Source organism: Takifugu flavidus, chromosome 20, assembly GCF_003711565.1.
Source record: "Takifugu flavidus isolate HTHZ2018 chromosome 20, ASM371156v2, whole genome shotgun sequence".
Taxonomy (NCBI): domain Eukaryota; kingdom Metazoa; phylum Chordata; class Actinopteri; order Tetraodontiformes; family Tetraodontidae; genus Takifugu; species Takifugu flavidus.
This window is the reverse complement of record NC_079539.1, coordinates 2,972,499-2,996,423: the sequence shown is the minus strand read 5'-3', so window position 1 is coordinate 2,996,423 and position 23,925 is coordinate 2,972,499. Positions and strand designations below refer to the sequence as shown.

Below are 23,925 nucleotides of genomic sequence, written 5' to 3'. Positions count from 1 at the left end.
ACCGTTTCGTACCTGAATTAAATTAAAATTGAAACATGTTAAAGGAAACGATGACATAAAAAGCTTGGAAAACAGCACTTAGCATCTTAAACTCCTTTTATATAGAAGTCGAATCACAATTGATGACTCAAAATAAACCCATTCATATATCAGGACACAGTGACGACGCCATGGACAAGACAACTGATTTATTAGTGTTAAGCATTGTGATTAAGTATTTCCAATCTGACTGCATGACATGCAACAGCTTATTAAATAGAGCTGCTTCTTCATGCACCCAAAGACTGAAAACCATTCAAAGTTCCAAGGTTTTGTAAAATACTGCGGTTTGAAAAATAGGTAGCGGGAGTGGTATAAAATGCCCGGGGGCTGGTTGCTGTAAAGAGACGGCAACAGCAGCAGCAGCTGGAGTACAAACAGTTTTCATGAGGTGTGAAAGAGCTTTTGTGTTGTGGTAGATTGTGCCCCTGCTGTGAGTTCTGTGGTTCTGCCCGGCTCGGATCGGAAGGAAAATATTGCACTGCTCAAAAGGAAACTATCCAGGGGTTGGTCCGTAGACTGGATGACTAGCACACCGACGGGGGGGGGATGCTACATATTTCAAATATAGTTCACCTGAAATTTCCAGAATAGCATGGCGATCTTTAGGTAAATAAATAACTCTCAAACATACAAGTCCTACATATACATCTTTACATTATGTACACGCACACACCCGCCCCAGATCCCCAACACGGACACTCGACCCAGCGATGCGGAATCTGTAGGCAAAAACCTGCCGGCCGGAACTGAAATGGCTGCGAAAAATCCACAATTTCTTGCAAAATAGCTTATTTTCATTGATTGACAGCAACATTCTCCGCCTCCGGTTTGCATTCAGAGAGGGAAAGGCCTCTTCAGCTGTCAGGGAGAGGCTCGGCCCGCCTGCACCGCCCCCCCTCAGGGGGTCTCAACCTCTGAGACCTCAATGGTTAAAACTGCTACCACACAAATAAGTTTGGTTCTTTTTTTAAAAATAAAAAAAAACACACTCTACAGAGAGAAAAAGGTTGAAAACATCCAAACATCCAGGTTCCGGCAGATCGTGAAAACTTAAAACGTGGGACCGAAGTGGCGTCGACTGATTGAATCCATGGCAACGGGTCGTGGCAACGTGTCATCAAGTTTGGATTCTTACAGCATAAAAGGAGGAGGGACGCCAGGTGTTGGGAACCCCCGGCCCGGACGCATCCCCTCATGCTTTGGCACGATTGTGGCTCGTCATTCCAGCCCGACACGGCCCACGGACCTGTGCACACCTGCACGTTCACCCTGAACTCAACACAAAAGACCCGTGCGCGAGCGGCGTGTGCGTGTGGCGGGACGAGGCGGCGCGCCCCCGCCGCGACCTGCTGCGGAAGCTAACAGAAAGAGAGCGACAATGAGGTTATATAGTTGGTTCACGACAGTCGTAAAGAACGATTTGGCTTTCGTGGTTGGTTGAAGACGTGGTGGAAGCCGGAGGCGTCGTGGTCGCCTCGAGGGGAGGAGCTCCGCCCCTCACTGGCCCAGTTGGCGCCTCTTCGAGGCTGACTTGACGCTCGCGATGACCTCGCCGCACCGCCACCCCGCAGAACATACCCGACCTCCGTCCCTGCACTCGTCTCCTGTTTTAAAAAAACAGTCCACCTGTTTTTAGGACTCAAAACCGGACCGAAGATGGAGCGACCGTTCAATGGCGCCATCACCGGTCAATAATGGGGTTTCAAGTCAGCCTCGAAAATAAGCTAAATCTGAGCGGCACCATCTGGAAAAGAAACACGGCCTCCTGCGGAGTTTGTGAGCAGGCGGCTTCCTCCTCGTCCACGACCTCCCTAAATCTACAGTCCAGACAGAAGCGACGGAAGATCCTCTCGCCCGACTCGTGTGTTCCTCGCGTCGGCAGCAGAGAGTCTGGATTCTTTTGGACATTCATGCTGGATCGCTCCCTCCTTTTGGTAAAAACAGTCACAGTTCGACACGTCTGTAACACGGGAGCCGTGGGGGGGGGGCGGTCGGGCTCCCGCGTGGACGCCAGCTCCATCTTTTCTAGACCTCCGTGATGAGAAGAGCGAGATGCAGGTGGACAAAACACAAGCATCTCCCAGCAGCAGCAGCCGGAAAGAGTCGCCGCCTAGAGGCGGATCAGAGGTATTGCAAGCCGATGAGATAAAGGGATTGTTGCTGTGGACTGTACAGAGTTTCAGTTGTTGCTTTAATGCCGCATGCCCTGTTTTTCCTGCTCTCTGCTCCGTCTGTGGTGCTGTTGGAGGTGGTTAAGGCCTTGGGCGGCCCACAGGCCACGCTGAGAGGGTTCACGCTCGCCTCTGGGCGAGTCGGCCACGTTACAGATGCAGACGGGCGTGGGGTCGTTAGTCCGGGTATTTGTGTCTGTCTCTGCCCGACGGGGAGGGACTAAAATGTGTCTGTGGCACTTACAGAACTGAAGAGGAGTCAGTAACGGTGGAGATAAACGCTAACATCAGCATGCTAACATGCTCGCAGCGGCAACGTGGCTACGGCCACTAAACGCGTCTATTGTTGACTGACTGATTAAAAAGCTTTGGCGGGGGGGGGGGGGGGGGGGGGGGGGGGTTCTCCCCCTAACAGCCTCATGTATGGAAAAGGTGACGAACTGACTGGAAGACAACTTCTAGCATCACCTGGTTTTTCTAGAAGCTACGACAGAGCGACAAATAACTCCAAAGCTCTCTGCGCGGAGCGTTCTCCGGTGTCCGAGTGACCTTTGACCCTAATTTTGCTACGATGGTTTTGTACTTTTGCTCTTATTGCCGGCGGAGACGGTGGGACAGAGACACGGGGGGCAGGCTGGAGCGTCCTGAGCTCAGGGATCGGACCGCACGGCGCGTTCACGTGTGTGTTTACGGAGAGAAGAGGCGGTTGGGGGGGTGATGGGGGGGTGATGGTGGGGGGGGGGGTCCAATTGGAGATTAGTTTAAGGCTTATAATACGTCCCTGGACCCTGTCTGAAGTCGTGCTACGCTTGTTTTTCTTAACGTTCCTCCTGATTTCTCTGCTCCTCCTGGAAACTCCCAGAATCTTCCCTCCTCTTCCTCCGCTCCGGAGATCCGGTCCCCCCGAATCCACCACCCTGACATTCCCAGGCTTATTTCGGGCCCAGAAGCCCCCCGCTGCCCTCCCGGGCGCTCCCGCTGCGGCCCCAGCACCGGCGGCGATGCTCATGCTCCTCTGGGCGGCCGGGCCCACGCCGCGCTCCCGCTCCCCCTCGCACTGGCTCAGCGTGCGCTCGGTCCGTCCCGGCTGGCTGGGGGAGACCGGGCCCGACCCCCCGACTGCTGCGCGGAGATGGTGCGAAAGATGTGGTTGCGCTTGCGCAGGAAGTCGCCGGCGGCGGCGCTCAGGCCAAAGCTGCTCTTGCGCAGGACCATGCGGGCGGCGGAGGACTTGGCGGGACGGGAGCGCTGGTTGTACTCCAGCTGGGACAGGTGGGAGGCGTAGCCGTCGGAGATGAACTGGAAGAGACGAGGACGTTAGTGGCGCCCGCCTGGCGGAGGAGGGAGCGCCGCCCGGACCGCCCCCCCTACCTGACACTGGTTCTGCATCTTCTTTGTGGGTCTCCCCACGATGTAGATGTGGGACGGGGGCAGGCCGATGGACAGGTACACCGAGATGTCCTTGGTGGAGCCGTAGGCCGCGAAGATCCTCATGTGGGCCTGGTCAAAGAGCGAGGTCGGCGTTCAGGGGCTTTGGGGATTGGGCGCGAGACGCTTCCTTACCTCCCCGATCAGCGACTTCAGGAAGTTGGCCTTGTGGCGCAGCGGGTCGTGAACCAAGCCGTCGCAGAAGGAGACGACGCCGTGCGGGAAGTTGTGCTGCGAGAGCCAGGCCACCACGCGCTGCTTCTGCATGTCGGGCCGGCCCGTCACGTACACGATCAGGTAGCCCAGATCCTGCCAGTACCTGGGGGGGAGGGGAAAGGGGGAGGAGCCGGTGAGCGCCGCCGCCCGGCCGCCGCCGCCGCCTCGTGCGCCGGGACTCTTACCTCACCACGTCCACGGCGCCGGCCCGCACCTTGGGGTCGCTGCCCATGATGGACACGCTGGCGGCGAAGGAGCCGTCGATGCTGAAGACCACGAACTCGGTCCCTCGCGGCACGACGGTCAGGTAGCTGTCGGCGGAGGTGTGGTCGCCCCTGCGAGGGGCAGTGAGCGCGTTCAATCTACCACGCTTTTAAATCCGACGACGCTCTAATCAGATTAGCCGCGATCTCATTGCACTCGTAATCCGATTACAATCAGACGGACAACATGAAATCTGCTCGCGTGGACTCGGGTCCATCGGTTCAGAGGTTCACTGAGTCGGTCACCTGACCACCATTTTGACCGGATACACGCCGATGGCGAGGCGTTTGTGTTCCGGGATGACGTAGGAGACGCGCCCGCTGCTGTTGGTGAGCTCGGCGTCGAAGTGGACCCACTCTCCGGAGGGGGGCTGGGTCATGATGTGGATGTCGATCTGCAGGAAGCAACCACAGAACTTCCTGTTTACCACTCCGCCTCGGCCAAAACGGCGAGGGCGTGGCGCGCGGCGCCGCCTCACCTTCTCGCCGGTGAGGGTGACCATGTCCAGGGGGCCGTACATGAAACGCCCCATCACCGTCTGGGCCCCGTCCTCCGTGAAGACGGCGTCGTTGACGCGATGGTTCGCCGTCACGTTCTGGTGCCGCCAGGAAACGTTTGACACAGTCAGAATCTCGACATTAGCGGTGAAAACTGGGATCTTACCCGGATTTTAACATGAGTCCTTTTGCGGAGCCACTTCTCGCGAGGTTTGGACGGCGTGAACTCGGACACTTCTTTCCCATCCAGCTCCAAAATACCGGAGTTCTCGTGTCTCATCACCTGGGAAGAAAATAACTAAAATGGACGCTGCTCATTTTAGGCTCGCTAGGTCATAAACTCGCAGCATTTAAGCTTTTTAAAGTCAAAATTCACGTCTATTCAGCCACTGAGCGAAGCATTTATCAGAAATAATGAGCAGAATGCTAAAACGATGCTAACATGCCGAGTTTCCTCAGTTTTATGCAAGCTCAGGTCGCCCCCGCTAACCAGCGCTAAGCTAACGATGGGAAAGCATAAAAGTCCCGAAGCAAACCTGTCTGAGCAAAAACGAGACCACATCTGTTGACTCCCAGTAGGAGGCGTGGAAGAGGTGAGGCAGGGCCACCGTGGGGAAGGCCGTCAGGGCGTCGGGGCAGTACAGGGCGTAATCTATCCTCTTGCTGCCCCACCACCGGGAGGCGACTGGAGCGAGACGAGATGGGAAAGAAAAGTCAGGAGTCTGATGGTTGGGACCCGGGTGGCAGCACATTCTGCAGCAAACACCTAGAAGGGACTAAAACCAGGCTACAGTTCAGAGCCAGTGAGAAGGTTTTTGTCAGGTCAAGTTGGAATCTGAGCTTCAGAAGCTACGGAGGAGGAAGGAGAGACGAGAGAAAACCACACAGGGAGGAAGGGCGGATCCTAGGCTCCTCCCCCAGTCTCCTACTACAACTCCCAGGGTACCTTGCTCTATGTTCTTCAGCGCCCCTGGCGACGGGGGCACCGAGCCACAGTCTGTGACATCAGACGTGACATCGGTGACGTCAGAGGTCGCGTCAGAGGTCGGGTCGGAGCTGAAGTCCGAGCCGGGCTCAGACTCCGCGCCGCTGGGGTTCTGGAACACCCGACTGGGTTTGTGACGCGACCACGGGGGCGCTCTGCGCGGGGCAAACCTATCGTAGGGGAGCGCCAGCCGAGACATCAGGCGGGGCCTTTTAGTGCGCCTGACCTCGGACGCGTGCGCTGAGGCGACGTTCGGAGGGAGGAAACGAGAGCGTCAACACATCCATGTTCGGACCGGAAAACAGGGATCGGACGGCCGACCCGGACTTACTGGTGGCGATGTTGGAGGCGGTGTAGGAATCCGCTAGCCCCGACACCTGGCTGGCCAGGCTGGCCTCGCTCGCCCTGCGGTTAAAACGAAGGTGAGGGACCCCGGGCGACGTGGACGAAGGGCCCTGGCCGTCCACGGTGATGTGTGTGTGGGAGGACTCTGGATGGACAAGAGGGGAGTTAGCATAGCGCTACCTAGCTCGATTCGCGTGGCTAGCGTGGTTAAACGCACCGTCTGTCTGGAGCTGCCAGTTGAGCACAGGCACGAGGATGGAGGTCTCGCTCACGACGGGGTCCTGGTAGCGGCTGGACGCGGCCCGGCGGGCTCCATCAGGAGCTGGGGGTTGCTCTGCACCGTCTCCACTTAGAGGGGGGGGGGAGGGAAGAGATGACGAGCCGGCGTTTCCGGAGCGCGGAGGGAAAAATGATCGGCGAGCGCGGACTCACCCAGGAGGGCCGAGTGCCCGTCGCCCAGAGGGAAGCGCTGGTAACGAGGAACGCTGAAGGGGGGGAGCGTGTGGAAGCGCTTGTCCAGGAGAGGCTCCAGGCGGGAGGCCGAGGGATCCGCGGGGTGGAACAGGTTGTACACCTGCTGACAGGCGGGCCGCAGGGCGGAGACTGGAGGAACAGAACAATTCCCATAACAAGCACTATGCTAACATGCACATCTGCCACTGTTAGCAAACGCTAGCTTTGTTTTTCTGGGGGGGGGGGGGGTTTATGGAGCTGTGGCGAGCAGCTGATCCCGGCGGCTAACCTTAGCATTGGCCTGAGCTGTCAGTCTTTTCAGACACCTGAACTGAACTATGCTAAGCTAAGCTAACTGGGCCTCATTGACTGTGTAGTTGTCACTGTGGTCTGCATCCTTTCATGTAATTCTGAATGGTTATTTCGCCGTTAACTGCTTTTTTTTCCTCATTTGTTTACGGTACACAATGATTTTTAGGCGATTCTTCTGCCGGGATGAGAACAAACAGCTGCTGGGCCAGATGTTCACACAGCGGCCGCGGGTCAGTGGCCTCTCCTTTCACGTCCCACAACACACACAGATTTGCGTCTGTGTGACTTAAATCACGTATTTGCCATTTCTCGGCCAAATTCTTATCTGGTGAGGTCAGACACGTGGCGAGACGCCTGACCTCTGACCCCTGCCTTCTCTTCAGACCCTGAGAATAACACGTCAAAGCAACAGATTTCCACAACGATCCGTTTTGACCTTTTTGAGACATTGGTGGCATGAATCAATCGTTTCGATCGGATCATCTCCTCACCGTCCAGCGAGGGCACAACGGTCTTCCTCAGCGCCAGGACCAGCCCCAGAGGAGAACCGAACAGGAAGAAGTCCGCCACCTCAAAGTCAAACTTTCCCAAGGAGCCTCCTTCCAGCATGGTGCTGTTGCTGGAGCGCCGTGACCCCGGTTCCCCGAGGAGCACGCTGGAGTGAAGGCTGAGAAAAAAGGAAACGTCGCTAGAGCGGAGACAGCAAACAGGAAATGATGTCATTTCATGGGTGCGGCACCTGGACAGGAAGGCCTGGTGGTGCTTGATGGTGTCCAGCTCGTAGGTGGAGGAGTCGCTGCGCTTGCGCGGCAGCTGCCTCTTCGGGTCGTCGGGCCCGGAGCGAGCGGGGGATGTCGATGTTGCTCCGACTGAGGTGGCGGCTGCCTTCCAGGGTCGGCGAGGAGGGGGAGACGCTGTTGATGATGATGCCCGGGGAGAGAAGGTCCGCGTCCTGGGACAGGCGAAGAGGAAAGGAAACCAAACTGAGTGGCAGTTGTGGGCCGTTAGCGTTAGCATTAGCATTAGCATTAGCACGGATACCTGGACGCTGATGGTGCTCCCGCGCCTGCTGCTGTTCTGGCTTTCTGACACCGTCACAGAGCTGCTGCAGAGGGCGTCGAAGCCCAGGATGCCGCCAACGCAGTCTCCCAGAACGCACACCTGCACCGGAGGGAACGCCACAGGTGAACACGCGCTAGGACCCGAGCACGGACTCACGCCTCCACGCCTGACCTGGCCGTTAAACGACTCCCCCTCCAAGGACTTGATGAAGTCACCGTACACCTGATTGGCCCTCAAGATGACGGTCGCCACCGCGTCCTGGTACTGCGGCGCCGAAGTGGCGAGGAGAGGCAGCGCGGCCAGAGGGATGTGGTCCTGGCTGCTGGACAGGCAGCTCTCGTCGTAGCTGTAGGGGCTGAGGCTGCGGGCGGACCGGACCGGCGTTAGCCGCGCGCGGGCTTTATAGGCGCCAACGGATGTTAGCTAATGTTGCTCACTTGGAAACGAGGGAGAAGGCGTCCACGCAGACGGCGGGACAGGGCACGGTCCGGACGGCGATGCGGCCCAGCGCCGCAGGGTAGTGGACCCTCATCACGGTTTCAAACACCCCATTCAGCGTGTTCTCGTCCCCCTGTTTGCTGTTCTGTTCGCCTGTGGGACAGAAGAAACGCCGCCGTTTGTGAGCTGGCGCCAGGCCCGGCGGTGCCGCTGTGGCCCGCAGGCCCGGCGCTGCCGCCGTACCTGACCCGGTGTCCAGGATGTTCCCTCCGTGGAGGACCAGGACGAGGACGTGGATCTTGGACGGCTGGAGGCACCGCTGGGACGAGCAGTCCTGCAGCAGGAGACGGAGCGGTGGTTAAAAACGAGGGTCAACGCGAGCGGACGGCGAGCGGAGAAGCGGGCGGACGTACCTCCGTCTGCGGCCCCTCGTTACGCAGCGCGGCAAACGGGCCGCCCGACTCCTGGTACAACACGTCTGTTCAGGCAAACAGAGCAGCTGCTGTAACTGAGTTCCTCCTCTCAACCATTCATGCTAACGCTTCCCACCCTGCGCTTCAACCGTTCATGCTAACGCTTCCCACCCTGCGCTTCAGCCGTTCATGCTAACGCTTCCTACCCTGCGCTTCAACTGTTCATGCTAACGCTTCCCACCACTGCACTTCAACAGTTCATGCTAACGCTTTCTACCCTGCACTTCAACCGTTCATGCTAACGCTTCCTACCCTGTGCTTCAACCGTTCATGCTAACGCTTCCTACCATGTGCTTCAGCCTTCATGCTAACGCTTCCTACCCTGTGCTTCAACCGTTCATGCTAACGCTTCCTACCCTGCGCCTCCTCCACTTCGATCGTCTCTATCTTGTCCATCAGGTCGTTGGAGCTCCACTTGGTCATGTCCTTCACGAACATCTCCTCGTTGTCGGAGAAGTCCTCTGCAGGACGAAAACCGTCAACGCGGCAGACGGAACCGTTGGTGTGTGGGGGGGCGGGCGGCGGAACGTACCGTGAGCGTCGAAGAACTCGTCGTCCGTGCTGTCCTCGGAGTCCCGGGCGATGCTCTGCATCCTCCACTCCGAGATGCTCTGGTGAGACGGACTCCCTGCAAACGTGTGGAACACAGCTGATGCTGCTGCCCTCCTGCCCCCCGTCGGGGTCAAAGACCAGAAACTGCCCCTCACCTCCCCTCTTGGACGACCTGTTGGAGGAGCGGGACGACGTGGACCACTGCTTGGTCAGCTCCCTCCGACCCTCCAGGGAGTCTCCCAGTTTTCCTCCCTCGGCCTCCGCGGGGGATCCGGCGGTCTCGGCTCCCGGGTCTTGGTCCGGGCCGACCGAGGAGCCGTTGGTCTCGGTTCCGCCTTCTTCGTTCTGGCTGAAATGGCCCATCTTCTTGGCTAGAGCCAGCTGGGTCTCCAGCTCCAGCTGCCGGATGTCCTCGATGGTCAGCCCGTACCACTCGTCCTGCCAGCACCAGGCCTGCCTGTGGGCCCGGACCATCACCTTACGGAGGCCTGAGACACGCAGACCGGGATTAACTGGGATGGTGAAGCTGGTCCGGCCCTCATCCTTCCTACTTTGTTCATAAACAATAATAATAACAATAACAATAACAACAACAACAACAATAATAATAATAATAATAATAATAATAATAATAATAATAATAACAATAATAATAATAAAGCCGACTCAGGTGAATATAACTGTGGCCACTAGGGGCGCTGCGCCGTCAAAACTAGCAAAGTCTTTACAGGTTTCATCAATGTTGCGGAATTTTCCTTGAATGTCAGAAACACGTGCACGCTCTGCTCGTGCACTCTGCGCCCCCCCCCCTGCAGGTCAGTTACCCACCGACGTCGTGGATGAACCTCTCGATCTTGGACTGCATGCCCCAGTATCTGAACTCCACCTTGCAGAGTTTGTAGGCGCACATGACGGCGGCCTGAGCCGGATCCCGGTTGATCTCCTCGATCCAGTCGTCCGACAGCGGCCCCCGCCTGGTCTTGACTGACTGGTAGAGCTTGGGGTCTTCTTCCGCCAGGTACTCGTGGGGGGGGATGTAGTCCTTCACAATGTCTATGGGGTCTGCAGAAGGAGGGGGTAAGTGTGTTTGGTTGCATTGCATTGTGGGAATATTGACGCGTCCTCCCTGCTTACCCACAGTCCTCTGTCTCCTCTCAGCGGCGGACATGTTGAAGACGTCGCCCTGGCGACCGGTGTCTGGTTTATAGTAGGTCTCGATGTCGATGGAGAACTTCTCCACGAAGGGACAGGTGTACCTGCGTAACCACGGAAACCAGGTGACTGGCCGGGACTCTTAAAGGGACACAAAGCCACCCGCGGCGTTCCCGACCTCAGTCCGTCACCAATCGGCTCATTTAAGATGCAGAAATATTTATAATGATTCCAATTAAGAGTTGAAGCTCTGAAGAAGTTAAAGTCCAGAGAAAAGGAACTAAATTAAATCCTTCCTTAAGGTTACGTTGGGAAAAAGCACCTCATCGGCAAATTTATGCTTGGAAAAGTCCTAAAAACCAACATGGATGCAGTTTTATTCATGCTTCCTGTTGACGCTTTAATGTAAAACTCGGGGTTCATCGGGGGGGCGGGGTTAGGGGGGCTCACCGGGTCCGCGTGTAGGGGTAGGCGTTCCAGGACTCCTCCTCCACTCGCAGGGCCGCCTGGGGCAGGATGGCGCAGAACCAGGACGGGATGTGTTTGCCGATGTGGTAGACCTTGTGCGTGTACTGGCCCGAGCCCCCGGGGCCGTCCTGGTACGGCCGGTTCTCCAGGATCTCCACCCCGCTGCCCTCGCCGCAGCTCTCCTCCCGGCTCTTCTTCTGCAGGACAGCGGAGCGACAGCGTGAGACGCAGGCCCGCCCCCTGCTGGTGGGCGCCCCCTGCTGGTGGGCGCCCACGTGCCTTCGTTCAGCACGTTAGCGTCAACCGTGTCGCACCCGTTCTGGAACGTTAGCGTTAGCGAACCCGTTAGAAACAGAACCTCCTCCTCGGCCTCCGTTCCTTAAAGTTAATGAGCTCCCTCGCTGGTGTCGTCGCCACTGCGGCGCTCAGGAGAGGCGGAGCTTAAAAAGGCTCGTTAAAGGCAGATTAGAGGAGCGTCCCGGCTGCCTCCATGACAGGAAGCAGATGCTTCGCTACACGGACCAGGTCCGAACTGGCCTCACTCGTCCCACTCAACCAATCAAACCCTCCCAGATCCTCTTAAAGAATCCGGCCGGCCTATTTTTAGATTCAGATTCCCGGTTGCTCCATTCAACATTTGCACGTCAGGTCACGTGACCAAACGGGAGCCGCCACATTCCAGGGTTGTGATTGAAGGGCTGCGTGACTGCTCCCGTGGTGACGGGCTGCGGGTCGACGCCATCGTTATTAACAGCGAGAGACGGGCGTCCGGGGTCGAGAGTGGGACACAGAGCTCCCCGTCGTGGAGATGTCGGGGAGGCGGAGTCAGGAATGAAGGTCAGGAGAGGCGGAGTCGGGAATGAAGGTCAGGAGAGGCGGAGTTAGGAATGAAGGTCAGGAGAGGCAAACAGCTGGAATCTAGCAGGTAACGGAGGAGCCGGGACGATAGGAGACACACGGAGAGAATGGAAGGAGGCGGAACCGTCGCCGAGCTGTCCCACAACAACCAAACTCTCCATCAGAGGCGACGCTCCGGAACCAACGGGGGGGGGGGGGGGACCGAAGACATCCTGTCGTGAAGGCAGGAGCGACTGGACCCGGCCAGTGGGACTCTGAAGGCTCTGGCTCTGCTGAGGGTCTCGTTTCTGCGGCTGAATTATTGATGGGACACGGCCTGGTTAGCAAAGACCCGGGAGCGGCGCCGCCCTCCCCGGGCCCAGGGCCGCCCTCCCCGGGCCCGGCGCTGCGGCGCGACCTCGTGCATCAGGTCTTATCGTGCAACACTGGTCGGGGCTCCGCCGCCGGTGGAGCTGCTGTTCCCCACGCTCGGATTTCAGCTCGGACCTGGCGGCTGTTAGCGCCCGTGCATCAACCTGTCAGGTCATTTATTAACTTCCCTTCCACACACACACACACACACGGACACACACACACACACACACGCACACACACGCACACACACGCACACACACACACACCACACACACACACACACGCACACACACACGGACACACGCACACACACGACAAGCGCGTCTGCAGGTGAATGATGATGCGTGCGGTTCGGCATCTCGCCCGCGTGATAAATATAACTGGATCCTGTATTTAGAGCCAGACAGAATGTCGTCGTGGTAACGCTGACTGCACCATCATTTCTGCCCCCCCCCCCCCCCCATCTCCATTATCACAAACAAATGATGACAGCCTCTGCCACGCTGCAGCTGATGTCACCGGTTACCACGGCAACCAGGGCTCAGTTGTGACGCTGAGCAGGAGGAGGGGTCCAGAATGTGTGTGTGTGTGTGTGTGTGTGTGTGTGTGTGTGTGTGTGTGTGTGTGTGATCTTCACAGCTTCAGACCTGCTTCTTTCAGTCTCTCTGTCTCATAAAACTATTATTAATCACTGATTATTTATTTGACACTTTCTGATTGATTGTTTACTTCTGTTTCTGTTTGTGTTTGTGTGTTTTCCTTCCACCTGCGGGGTTCGAAGCCCGCCTACGCCCAACAAGAGGCTGCTGAATTTGTAGATTTTAAATTTAGCCTCAAACAGATGAATATTTAATGTCACTTGATTACGATTCAGTATAAAAAAAACCCTAATATTGACCCTTTTGTCTAAATAAAAAGGGATCTTTTTTTTCACGTGTACGTGCATTAAACGATATCAAACAGGACCTAATCCGCGTGCACATGGAGCACCATCAGGTCGGCAGGACAGCCCCCGCCCTGGCGACCTCTGGACGCCCTGGCGACCTCTGGCCTCCCTCTCCCTTCCCCGCATGCTCTGGAGACGCCCCCGTACCTGGATCATGTAGAGCTGAGCGATGCGATACTCCTCCACGCTCATGGGCATGGGGATGCGGTACTCCTTTATCAGCATGGTCGCGTCTGGATGGGGCCGACTGGGCGTGTGTGCGGAGGCAGGTCTGTGAGGGGGTCGCTCCACCGGCGTGGCTACAGCACATTCAAGCAGGCGCGATGGGAGTCATGGCCGTCCTTCCCTGAGAGGAGAAACCAGGCCGGAATTTAGCTTCCTGCGCTACTTCCTGAGAAGGGGGCGTTAGCGTGTTTGTGGGAGGATTAATCGGCGTACACAAGACAACACATCCCTCCCGCGGATCTATTACAAGGTAATCCACTGACCGGCCGACATCCCAGAAATCCCCCGGCAACCTAAATCCCAACTCTGTCCACGCACCAAAGATTCAGCCAAGTGGTGGCCGGTGCAGCGGCTAAATCCTTCCCCCTACGCCCGTTCTGAAGCCCCTGCTTACATCCAGTTAAGGCCTCGGCCCAAACGCTTTGGTGATGTTTCCACTCAAACCCCAGGAGTCACATGACAGAGGCCACTTAATCTCAGTCAGATTACAGAGCGCTGTAGGAGACGCCGTCCCTCCGGGACAGGGAGGAGGAGCCTGAGCCTTCTGTCGGGTTATTCATGCTGCCGGCTGCTTAGCCGACGGATAAAAAATGCTCTGACCACAAATTTCTTTCAAAAACATCTGAGGAAAGAAAATCCAGATGAGCTCCCTTCTTTCTTGTGTTCACACCTCACTGACACGGTGGCATCGCATCGCTCCGCTCTCTCCGTCCGTGCACCGGCTACAGGTGCTTCACCAACGCGCACGGAGGCTGGAATATTCCACCTGCGTCTCTCAACCGTGGCGCTTCCCTCCTGGAAAAGCCTCCACCAGCAGAGCTGCTATTTATAGCTCCAGAGTAATCCCCATGGAGCAGGATGGGAGACAGGCAGGGACGAAGAGGGACAGACAGAGGGACAGACAGGGACGAAGAGGGACACACTGACAGAGGGACAGGCAGGGACGAAGAGGGACACACTGACAGAGGGACAGACAGAGGGACAGACAGCGGGACACACTGACAGAGGGACAGGCAGAGGGACAGAGGGACAGACAGAGGGACAGAGGGACAGACAGAGGGACAGACAGAGGGACAGAGGGACAGACGTGCGTGAGGACCCAGTCCTCCGCCGGCTGTGCGTCACCACGTTAGCGACCTTTACAGAGGAACAACAAACACCCACAGAAGCTAAACGATGATTCACCCACGGAGGTGTCAGAGCCGATCACATGATGAAATGACCTGAAACACAGACTGAATGTAAATGTAACGGGAGCGTTTTCCCGAGCAGAAAGCTTCCGACGGGCCTCGCGTCGATGTGTTTGATGTAACCGCGCACGTGCAGCTGCAACATCAGACTCAATCTGCCTTCGCTCGGGCCTGCGGAGGCCGAGCCCACAGAAATGTCTCCGTCCAACAGGCTGGCACAGAACCCCGCGCTGCTCCTCAGCCATATTACAGTAACGGGAAGTTCTTTATCACCACCCAATAAAGTGGTTTCTGTCTCCACGTCTTGATTGATCCCTCCAGTGATGCCACTTCATCCTCTCTAATTGCTTTAAACTCCGGCCAAACAAAGTTCTCTGCGGCCAGTTAGCAAACGTGCACCTCAAATGGCAGCTTTAACCCTAACAACAGGGGATGCTGAATGGCTCAGAATGCTGCTAAATGGCTCAGAATGCTGCTAAATGGCTCAGAATGCTGCTAAATGGCTCAGAATGATGCTAAATGGCTCAGAATGCTGCTAAATGGCTCAGAATGCTGCTAAATGGCTCAGAATGATGCTAAATGGCTCAGAATGCTGCTGAATGGCTCAGAATGATGCTAAATGGCTCAGAATGATGCTGAATGGCTCAGAATGATGCTGAATGGCTCAGAATGATGCTAAATGGCTCAGAATGATGCTGAATGGCTCAGAATGCTGCTAAATGGCTCAGAATGCTGCTAAATGGCTCAGAATGATGCTAAATGGCTCAGAATGCTGCTAAATGGCTCAGAATGCTGCTAAATGGCTCAGAATGATGCTAAATGGCTCAGGATGCTGCTGAATGGCTCAGAATGATGCTAAATGGCTCAGGATGCTGCTAAATGGCTCAGAATGCTCCACTGGTGCTAAATAAGACCCACAATATTCTATATGAACAGCAGGCAAATTGCAACATGTTCGCGGCCGCGTGGTCAGAAACAACACGGGGAACTGACTGATACTTCCAAGTCCAGAACCTTTGCCCAGTTGGACCTAATGAACCCATTCATGGCGAGAGAGAGAGAGAGAGAGAGAGGGGCGTGACGGCAGGACGGCGGTTAAAATGCAGCGACTCTGCGGAGAGCTGCCCTGATCCATCACAGGCAGCGACGCCCGTTTCACAGGGACGGACGTCAGCGCAGCAGAAGAGCCCCCCCCCAAACAGCAACTGGGGGGGGGGTTTAAGACTTCCCCACTGCTGGAAAAACTGCTCCGATTGCACAACCGCAAGTAAGTGTTGGGTGAGAGGTCGGTTCCATCCAATCCTGACACGCTTGTTCGGAAAGAAATTCAGAAAGGGAATAAATATGAGGAGACAGTTTTAGCCCAAATGGAGGGACCGGGTTGGGGGGGGTAAAAACCCTCCTGTACACATGAACCCCCCCTCAACAAAAACCCACCGTCAGCATTGAAAAACAGCACATGAGACTCATCCTTCAGACAAAAGATGAAGCAACAGATGAGGAATTCTGGATTAAAACAGCAGCTGAATTGTCTGAAACCATGAGATCGACCGTTCGTTCCTTAAATTCTAGCAGGTTAAGCCCGACACGTCCTGTCTGATCATATTCAAACACGCACTTAAACCCCTCCTGACGTGCAGGTGGGATCCATAACCGCTGATCTGCCTCATCTATGTATATTTATGAGGCGCATGAATCCGTCCCAGCGTGATGCTTCTGATTTCTGAGGTTAGAGGAGCCGCGCTGCGCTGACAAGCTCCCCCGGCTGGACCGCCTCCGCTCCTCATGATCGCCGCGCACGTACAGCGCACGGCGGGGCCGCATCACACACGGAGCCGGCGAGGACGCTCCGCGGCGCATCCCCCGCTCCGCGGCGCGCGGGTTTAATCCGGAGGGAGGGAGCAGGTCCGGGAGCCGAGCGTTACCTCGGTGCCGCTCTCACAGCTCGTTCCCGTCAGAGATGAAAAACTCTGAACGTGCAGCACATCACAAGCACCCCCGGCGTCGCCCTGCGGCGTGCGTCGCACGCCGGGCGCGGAGACGCTCCGCGCCGGAGGAGGAGTTCAAACCGCCTCCACCGGGAGCCACCTGCGGATCTTGACCCCCCCCCCCCCCGTCACCTGTGCCGCCGCCCTCACGTGTTTACATAACGGTCCGTGCGGCGCCGCGGCGGGTGAACGAGAGCGGACGTGCGCCTCACCACAGCTGCCTCGGGGTTGCAGATCCTGGTCCTGGACTCAGCAGATGCAGCCCTGCCACCCCTCCACCCCGCTGCACTCTCCTCTGCCGGTCCTCACCGGCCTGTCCCGCCCCCCCATCTCTCTCTCTCTCTCTCTCTCTCCCCCCTCCGAACCAGGAAGAAGTCTGGGTTTTAAAAATCCTCACAGCGAAATGAGAGCAGGTATCGATCCTCACCCCACCTCTTCCTTCCCTTGTTGCTCCATCTACCTCCCTCCTGCGCTGCCTTTCCCCTCCACCTCCTCCAGACCGAGGCAGCGCTGTTACCATGGGGACGCGTGAGGCTGAGCCCTGATTGGCAGGGGTTGTTGTGATGCAGCGTGTCGGCGGTGCAGCCCACCGGACGGACGGCTTCTTCCCTCAACATCAGCCTCGTCGGAACTTATTAAACGAGGAATGGGCTGATGTTTAAACCATTCCGGTGCTCCGAAAACCTCTCCGAGGGTGGCGGCTCTACCCAAATGCTGCACTGCAGGGAACTCTACCCGAGCCGATTCCGGTCCAAAAGCAGTGGGACTCGGACTAAAATGCCCGGCCGCTCGGCAGTGACGTGGGGAACGCTGATCATGTGCGTGAATCACCTCTGCCTTTGCTCCCAGATCACCTGCTCGCTCTATTATTCATCCGTTTGCACGGCTGTCGTGACCATCCTGCCTCTCCTGTCGTGTGCTGGTCCCGCCCGCACCGTCCGCAGAATCTGAATGAGCCAGCCTGCCGGGCGTGGACGCAGGATTCCTCTTTTGACCAATAAATCAAGGCTTCGGCGCGGCTCGGACGCTGTTCCTCCAGACCGTAGCCATGACGTCACTCCGAGGCCGCCTCGCCGGCTTCCGTGGAAACGGCCGCAGTGGCGCTACACCTAAAAACTTACGACTGTCTTCTCACGGCGGTTAAAGCTGTATTTCCAGGCACACTCCGGTCCAGCGGGCCAACTCTTCACCGGTGACCGACAGATGGTGCAAATTCATACGCAGTCGTGCACAGATGTAACTGGCTGCACAGCCGAAGTGCTGGTTCAGGAAGGCGGAGCTTAGAAGCAGGGCGGCCCATTACGCCATGATGGCAGTAGCAGCTATAAATAGGGAGGGTTAAAGGTTGCTGCATTAGAGGAAAAGGCAATTTCCTGCATTATGCTGCGCTAATATTTGTCTCCATTAATGATGATGGCGTGCATTGATCTGTTGTCCGAGCTGAGCAACAGCCAGAACGCCATCAGAACCATCAGCGAGGAGCAGAACAAAGGACACAAAAGTGTCAGGCGAGTCCTGAAAGAGCTCTGGAGCGGAGATGAGCGGCTAAAAAGCCCGTTGGGCGGCTCCACACGGACAGATGTGTCACTGGGCAACAGGGCGCCGATGCCAGGTCCCCACAGGCTCCGCCCACGAGGACGTCCCTGACAGAGAGGCGACGGACAGCAGGTGAGGACAGCCGTCGCGGGATCGGCCACGCCTCCCAGGCGTCCGCGTCCTTTAATTACATCCTTCCACGGCGCCTCGGGGGGCGGGAGGTTAAAAACAACCCGCCTCCTCCTTCATTCTGATGGTGAAACACTCCAACGGGCGCCAAGCGGAGGGTTAGAAACGCCGTTCTGCCGTTCACAAGCGGGACCCTTTTATCTGAGCAGGCAGGGCTGTGCAGCCTCGCCAGGAAATGACTTGTTGACAGGTCCCCCCCCAAACACACACACACACACACACACACACACACACACACACACACACACACAGTTTATCTGAGCATCAACAGAGCAGCGCGATCAGAATCCTGTTTCACACGCAGACGTGCGCCTGCCTCTCCTACAGCTGTTAATTTGCCATCCTGTCAGCAGCATCTCTCCTCGCCAGACACTCAGGACGGCAGGTTACCGGCGCCGCCACGGTGCTGCCGCCGCCGCCGCCGTGGCGCTGCTGGCGGCCGGGGCAGCGCCGCTGCAGAGAGACGCATCTGTTTAAATCCACACGGGTGTTTTATGGTACGACGGCTTCAGCTACACGAAGGCCGCGTCGTTTGATCGAATTCTGAGCTAACGCTGCATGAGAAGAAGGCGGCGTTTTCAGGTTAGCTGTTGTTTTCCATCTCTTTTGAGCAGCTTCATATAATTTGTCTTGGCCGAATAAGTGACAGGCTGAAGCGTCTCTTCATCTATCATGAACATTTTAATCAAAACCAGGCGGACACCTTCCGGCCGTCGGCGCCGCTGACATCGTTTTTATTTGACAGAGTTTATCTCTTATTAGCTGTGCTTTAATCTAACCAATTGAGCCTCTGAAGGGGTCATAAATTTAAAATCTTTGAAGATTTATGACACAATTATCTGGAAACTTCAGATTCCTGAGTGGGTCGTCACCTCCACTGAGACTGGGTGTGATCAAACCAAGCGGGGGTCTCATCTCCACCTGGATGGACCCTCGAGTGACATCAAAGTGTCGATCTCGCGTGGATTTTCAGGCGTTAGACAAACCTTAGGGCTGGGGGAGGCTGAGAGAACCTGGAGAGAACGTGATGACGTGCTGCCACTGACCTGCGGTCCATCCCCGCGGAGCTTCACACCCGCCGTTCCTGTGAATGAGAAGCAGATGAGGCTCAACACAAGAAAGCCTTCTTGAGAGCACCCCCCCCCCCCCAACAGAACAGGAGGAACTGACCATAGAACCAAGAGCTCATTCAAAAATATCAGAACCAAAGCAGCATCCATTCACTGATGTCTGATCACTGCCACCACACCAGGATATTCAGAGGCGGGGGCAGCTAATGAGAGGGAACGCGTGATGGCCCGGTGATGAGGGAGGGAGGAGGGCTATTTTTAGCTCAGGATGATGATGATGGGGGTTGGGGGGTGGTGGCAGAGAGCAGCATGGTGGTGGAGGGGGGGGGGGCTCATTGTTGTTGCGAGAGGGAGCAGCCTGATGTTCTCTTTCCTCTTCTGCAGGAAATTCGCTCACGCCGTCACGATCAGTCCAATTTTAGGTCCTGTTCGAACTTTCTGGATAGGTAAGAAGCAAAACTACCACAGGGACAGTGTGGACTGAAGCAGACGTTAAAAAGCTCTTTTATGAGCTGGAACGTGTCATTATTGTCATGCAGAGGTTTCCTTTACGGCTCAGTAACAGTCCCCTTCCCCTTAAACGGGAACCAAAGGCACCATCTGGAACAGAAGAGGGCGGAAGCCTTTCCTCAGCTTTTGCCTTCAGAACAGTGGGGAGAAGAGACGAGACGCTTCTTCGTGCTGGATGGAGAGGTAGCAACACTCCTGAAGAGGATCCCCGGCCAAAAACACCAGCGTCTGGCACGGCTCCAACGCCACTGCGGCCGGCGGGGGGCCAGAACGGTCCGGAAGCTTGATCAGGGACCACAGCAGCGTCTCCACGTGTAGCTCTGTCTTAATGTTGGACGGTGAACAGCTTCTCGCTTCAGCCACACTCGAAATTCACTCCGTAGACCTTTGGAAACCTGCTTCCCTGGAGCGAAGGACGACCGTTACCGGCTGATGAATGTGCAGAAAAACACAAGGATTGGCAAAACACCAATGGTAGGATTCCAACATGGACCTTGAACTCATCATCCGTCCATCCAGGAGTGAGACTTGATGTTTATTTATGAACCGCAGCCTCCCGAAGGCTCCGCGAAGGGTGTCGACGCTCAGCACAGCCTCACCATCGAGGACGCCGTTGACCTTTAACTAAGGGTGACGCTGCGGGTATCAGGTGAGCAGGCACAAAGACCCGGCCGCTGCTCATCAGAGTAAGCGCTCCGGCCGAGCCCTGCACACCGGCCCGACCCACATGCCCGACCTGAGTCTGGCGTGACCCCCTCCGGCCCCCTCCATCTGGGGACGTCATCAAAGCGCAGGTCTAAATTTAAAGCGTTCTTGAGAGGGCACCATGTGACTCTCTCTCTCTCTCTCTCACACACACACACACACACACACACACACACACACACACACACACACACACACACACACACACACAGCCTATATATACGGTCTGTTTGCATTGATGTGGGCCTAAAAATACCACAGCAGAGGACACAGAATGAGGGTAAATGGCGTCTTTAGGCCTGTGTGGGGGACATTCACATGTGGGCAGCACATATAGATCCAGCTGATACGATGTCACTCCTGGTGAGATCAGTCAAACGTGAGGTCATCTGCATCGGCGGCAGCCTCGGGGGCACATTTGAAAGCCAGATCTGCGTTTTCTTATCTCCTAACATCGGTGTTGTTTACCTCTCACCATCGGTCTCCCTGCCACACGTCTCCATATGACAAACACATATGTGTCAGGCTGCCAGCTTTTTGGTCTATTTGCGGCGCTTCTCGCCGTCGGGTGGCGGGTGGGCGGCGGCGGCGGCGGCGCCAGACGGACTTGAGAGGGGAGAAGTGTCGTCCATTCCTCCCACGACACGGCCCAGGCTGTGAAGCCACGATCGGTGGGCTGGAATCCCTCTATTTACGCTGCTAAAAATAGATTCCACACACTCTGGTGACGTGGCTGCTCGTGACCAGACCCCCCCCCCCCCCCCGCACCCAGCCCCCCCCCAGTCATGTCATTATTGGTATGCAACCCGCGTGCCCACTCTGCTCCAGTTCCCTCTGACGTTTCCTTTGAAGAAATAATGTAAGGTGGAGGAGGGGGGGGCTGCTACTGTCCTGTCCACGTGAGGGGGGGGGGGGGGGGGCAGCAGGGGAGAACACAGAAGGGATGGATGGGCAAGATGGTGAGTGGAGGGGGGGGTCAGGGGAGGAGCTCAGTGAAAAGCAGCTCCTGAAGGAGGGGGCGGCAATCAATAGCATGAGTCATTCTTTCTGTGGTGGCCACTTCCTAACAGCATTCATTAAAGCAAACCTAATCATTGGGGCCCATAATCAGATCCTGGATGGTTCCGTCTCCCTTCATTCCCACCACGCACTCTCAAATCATGCACTGAAATGGGAGGAAGCGACCGCGGGACATTAGCAGGAGGCAGCGATGGCCGCGCCGATAGCGGAGCAGCGTGGCACCCAGCAAGATGTCGGCGGCTCTGGGCCGGCGGCAGGAAAACCCTGGAGAGATTCACCACGCTTGTGGTGAGTCTCTGTAAATAAAGAGTGTAAGTAAAGTAAATAAAGAGTGTAAACAGTCCACCACGAGGACACGCGGAATCACGCAGAGCCTGGTGGCGAGATCCCTGCACACTTCATTTCATTCCCACCATCGTTCTCTTTTCATGCGCATCGCTGGACGTGAGCCGACAGCAGCGGCTCAGATGATGAATGGTCACAGTCACCGACTCTGCGTTATATATTATGAACATTGCAAATTTATTTCATTTCATTCTATTCGTTGTAGCAAAACAAGAGGGAGCCAGATTAGCGTCATGATTAGCGTGCTAGGTTAGCGCAGAGTTTGCTGTTAAATAACAGGAGAATAAGGTTGCTCGTTAATAATTGTTTACATTCTGTAGACCAGTAAACAGGTATTAAGTCATCTGTTTACTGTTGTTTTGTTGCTCTCTGCGGACCCTGAATTATTTAAAGCCCTGTGTTGACAGAAGAGGCTATAAATCCCTCCCAGGTTTAAAATGCCCTTCCTAGAAAGTTTCAAGCAGAGCGTCCGTCTGAATGTGTTAAAGGTTTGAGAGGATTACACGTGCTGGGGCCTCCGCTGTCTCAGAACAGCTCTGTACGTCCCTGCGTCAGCGTAGACGCAGCGTTTCTGCTAATGTTGCTGCTGCTTTACATCTGAACCTCTGGTCAGGGGGAAAAGGCCTTTCATTTAGGTTTAATGGGATGAAAAATTAAAGATCTGAAGTCGTCCTCCTGCAGCTTTTCTTCCTCCTCCTCCACCATTCCAATTCATCCTTCTTCGTCCTCACTCCTCCTGGACTTCCGTCCACTCCAGTGGACACCCCAGCCTCTCCCTGCTGCCATTCTACCAGGGGACCTTGTGTTCCTCGCACTCGGGTTCACCTTGCGATGCTGTAACTGTCCAGAAATACATCAACCCCCCCCCCCCCCCCCACAGAATGTAGTCATCAGGAGTGACATCATGAGGAGCCCCCATCGTAGATCTGGAGGCCTCAAGTTTGGCAGAACTTCACGAGGGACCAGAGGGCATCCCGGCACGCTCAGGTGCACGCTCAGGTGCACGCTCAGGCTCAGGTGCACGCTCAGGTGCAGGCTCAGGTGCAGGCTCAGGTGCACGCTCAGGTGCAGGCTCAGGTGCAGGCTCAGGTGCACGCTCAGGTGCACGCCATTTTAAAGGAGTGCCACTACATTACTGTGGCTCACAATGTACCCAGAAAAATGGCATCGCAAGGTCCAAACAGCAATTTTGGATGAGATTATGACTCTGGTAATCTGATTCCAGCCCCCCCCCCCCCCTCCCGCTGTTTGCATCAGATGTGACTGAGGCTGTTGGGGTTAGACAACCTCCAGCAAGTCTGGGCCATTTTGTGCTCCAGACACACACCTGATGGCGGACACTGCCCCCCAGGAAAGGCGGGGGCAACAGCTAGAAACTCACCACAGGCCCGCGAAGCTCTGCACCTTCAATCACAGCCACGATCGTGGAGATCCCGGTGCAGTCTGGGTGTTATTTGTCCCGATCACCTGAGATCAGCGGTGATGGAAGCCGCTGAAGCCGCCGCAGCTCAGTCACGCGGCTTTAAAGGACGCCGGAATAAAGAAACGCCACATTTGAGAATACTTGCAGTGGAACGGAAGGTTGGAGCCGCGGTGTTCCAACAACAGGAAGAGAGACTCACCTGCTCCTGTTTATCTGCAGTCCCGGTGATTCAGAGAGCCTGAACGCAACATAGCAGCTGTAATTTCTCCACACGCACGACAGCGTTTGACTCGCAGCCACAGAGCTCCGCTTCTCCTCCGCGCGTGTCTGCACCTCACCGCTGCCCCTCCATCACCCAGAAAACACGGTTGTCCTGCCCGGTGCTCCGCCAGTGTGTAGCCGGTGTCCGATGGTGGATTCGGGTTACATCATGTTGACAGGACCCGTTTCTGACCCAACGGAGGACAAACTCCGCCCCCTGCCGGTACACATGCGCACCGCACCCGGGTGATAGAACATATCTACATATCCTTCAAATATGTGATACATTTTAAATACCGCCATTATTTATAATAATCTTTGAAATTAAGGGTAGGCAAAGCGCCTTTTTTTAATTACAAAACGACTTTGGTAAAGGTAAAACACTGATGTTGTGTGGTGATATACAAGAGTTATGTTGCATTGAACTGCTGTGCATTTTTATAAAGA

The 23,925-nt window shown here is 56.1% G+C and overlaps 1 pseudogene; it reads right to left on the bottom strand.

Moving 5' to 3' along the window:
• Positions 1-173: 173 nt before the first annotated feature.
• LOC130517051 (membrane-associated phosphatidylinositol transfer protein 2-like) lies at positions 174-23,680 on the bottom strand (annotated as a pseudogene).
• Positions 23,681-23,925: the final 245 nt, after the last annotated feature.